The sequence below is a fragment of the Panthera uncia genome, chromosome X, assembly GCF_023721935.1.
Source record: "Panthera uncia isolate 11264 chromosome X, Puncia_PCG_1.0, whole genome shotgun sequence".
Taxonomy (NCBI): Eukaryota; Metazoa; Chordata; class Mammalia; order Carnivora; family Felidae; genus Panthera; species Panthera uncia.
The window spans coordinates 55312393-55315363 of NC_064817.1; the positions used below are offsets into that span (position 1 = coordinate 55312393).

Sequence of the window (2971 nt, forward strand, 5' to 3'; positions counted from 1 at the left end):
TGTGGCTGATGTATTTTGTGTTCTGTTAAATTGAGCGTTGGACAGAATAATTGGGTCATCCAGTGATGAAGCTTACATGTGAACAGCTGCAAACAACAAAAGGACCAGATTTCCCTAGTGTAGCTGCAATATTAAGAGTTTTCTCAGGTGTGGTAGAGGGGGTGGGGTTGGTTTATGACCCGTTACAATGAGGACAGAGCCTGTAACTCCCAACACACCCATTCATGTTTTTTTTTGTTGTTGTTTTGCTTACAACTGCTCTGGCTTCATCTGTCGCTGTAGTCTTACTCTTTGTGTGGACCATTCATTCATGCTCGGTATTTGAACTCAGCCACAGGTATGAGGGAGGATATTGGTGCATCAGGGACCAAAGCAGGCTGTTTAGCTGCCCGTTTTCTCAGAGATAATAAATGGGGAATTTTTTTTCAATAAAATTTCAGGGGCACCTGGCTGGCTCAGTTGGTAGAGCATGTGACTCTTGATCTTGGGGTCGTGCATTCAAGCCTCAGGTTGGGCATAGTGCTTACATTAAAAATAAATTTCAGCTGATTTATGCCACCCCCCCTTTTCTGTGGGTTGTGACTCTCAAAGCCCTAAATGGTCTGGTGTGTGTTTCCTAAGAGGTGGTGGGGGCAGAAAGGTGTCCAGTAGCCTACTCATAAACATTCTTACCCCTACCTTCTTCTGTATGTTTTGAATCTGCCTGGGTTATTTTCAGTCTACTTCAGTTTCTCCTGCCTTCAGTCTAAAGGAGTTGTGTGTCCTGAATGAGCTTGTGTAACATGATTCGATTCCAGTCCTAACCCACTTTTTACTTGAAGCACATGCCTCTTCATAGTAACTACAGCTAACGTTCTGGTTCTTTGCCCAAACTTCTAAGGGACACATTTTATGTAACCCCCGTTTTTTTTTTTTTTTATAGACGAGGCTTGTAGAGGTAAACTTGCAAGTTTGTTGTAGAGATAGGGTTCTAATGATAAACTCCTTGTCACTTGTTACCCATCCATTCAGAATACCTTTATACATGCAGGCAGTTTAGTGCTTAAGAGTTTGGATTTTGGAACCAGGGCTGCCGGAGTTTGAATCCCAGGTCTGCCACTCTCCAGCCAGGGGATCCCTGTAAAAGGAGTGCTGACACTGCCTATTTTTAAGGTGTCTTAAGCATTAAACCCAAATAGAACACTTGGAACAGTGCCCAGCATGAAATCAATATTAATATAATATTATTCATATCTTTAAACGCAAGGAGGTTTTATTTGTATTCTGTTGGTTAAATGCTTAAATTCTGAAATGTATGGGTGTCCGCCAGAGAAATGGGCACCATCCAGAAAGCGTTTACTTGCCCAGTTTATGTTTTTCTCGGTGTGTTTGGAGCAAGTGCCAAAAAGCCTGAAGTAACCAACCCCTCTATCTTCAGGGTTTGGAGGGTTCTGGAAACAAACGTCACCGTCCGGTGTTGCCAGGCACTGTTGGATTAATGCCTTGCTCTAGGTGGCCTTCCCCCATTTCCTCCTAGCTCAGAGTTGTTTGGAGGGTGGGCAAACAGGCTTAGAGGTTTGGGCGATGCAAGCAAGGAGCTGGGGCTTGCTTATCCAAGTTCTCACAGATGAAACTTCTGTGGGAATATTCAGCCCAGTTCTCCCGGGTCACCCAAAATGCTCATTTTAGGGATCGGCAAACTACAGAAACGGGCTCCGGGACCTGAACTCTGCATGAAATGGCGCTTTCACGACAAAACAAGTGGCACCCGTAGAAGTGATAGACCTGACTCCGGAAGCATTGCCTCTGGGCGCCAAATTTGAGTTCATAGCCACGAAGTTCAACCGCGTGACCGCACTGTGATAGGTGGGTACAGGGAGGAGCTCAACACGTCAGTTTCCCACTTCCCGCGGAGCGAGCCTGAGCCTATAAAAAGTCTTGCGCCTGGCTTCTCAGTTGCTCCGGAGTTCCCACGCCATCCACTACTAGTTGGAGGTGAGCAACAGTCAGCTTCACCAGAGGTGGCTGTAGCAGGCTTGGTGGGGCTGAGGTGGGTACTGAAGCGGGAACGATCTTGAAGCTCATCCTAGCTGAGGAGAGCTTAATTAAAACCAGGACCGCCATATGCCCTGGACACTGTCCATGAACCTTGGGACTGAGATTACGGCAAAATATGTTGTCTGTTTCCACTTTTAAAAAAGGCTTTTGGAAGAAGCGATTTTAAGCCTTGTTATACTGTGCTAAAGTGAAGATGAGGAACGGGGGCCTGAGGGATCCCAGTGGGGGCCCGAGGGAGAAGTGGCCTGGGGGAGGTGGCCTGCGATTGTACAGGGGAACAATTGTTGCGGAGGAGCGCCTAGGCCTGAGAATGGTTGGCTGGGTGACACTGGGGTGTGGAGGTGTGGGGGTGGGGGAGGTGGCGTGCTGGCTAGGGCATCGGGGCATTCGATGCCTGATCAGGGAAGGCGGGCTGAGGTCAGAGCAGGGGGTAGAAATGGGGGCAAATGGAGGGTGGGTAGGAGTGTGTGTGTGGGGAGGATCAATGCCTGATCTGCTAGCGGTGGCGAGTGGGGTGTAGGAGATTTTGAGGCCCAGTTGGTGTAAGCCCTGGGGATAGAAGGGGCTGGAGGCACGGGTGAGTGGAGGTTTTGAGGCTTGAATGGTGCAAGCCTGGCAGGGTGTGGAAGGGGGAAGGGGTCTGAGCCTGTAAGACCTGAGAGTAAGGTGTTGAGGACTGGTTGGTGCAAGACTGGCAGCAGCGGGGAGGGGTCCGGGCCTTTGCTGCAAGACCTGGGGCTGGAGGGAAGGCGGATGAGTGGAGGCCTTGATGCCTAATTGGTGCAAGATTGGCGGGGGGGGGGGGGGGGAGTGGGGGGGGGGGTGAGGGGGTTGGGGCGGGGGGGGCTGGGCGGGTGAGTGGAGGCGTCCATGCCTCATTGGTGCAAGATTGGCGAGGAGGGGGAGGGGTATGGGCTTGATGCTGCAAGACCTC

General features: G+C 50.2%; 1 protein-coding gene across 1 annotated transcript in view; it reads left to right on the forward strand.

The window, feature by feature from the left end:
• Positions 1–1851: 1851 nt before the first annotated feature.
• GCNA (germ cell nuclear acidic peptidase) overlaps positions 1852–2971 on the forward strand; it is a 26892-nt gene continuing 25772 nt past the window's right edge. Inside the window, exon 1 of the mRNA XM_049643950.1 lies at positions 1852–1974. The gene's annotated coding sequence lies outside the window, so the exon portion shown is untranslated. The remainder of the gene's footprint in view (positions 1975–2971) is intronic.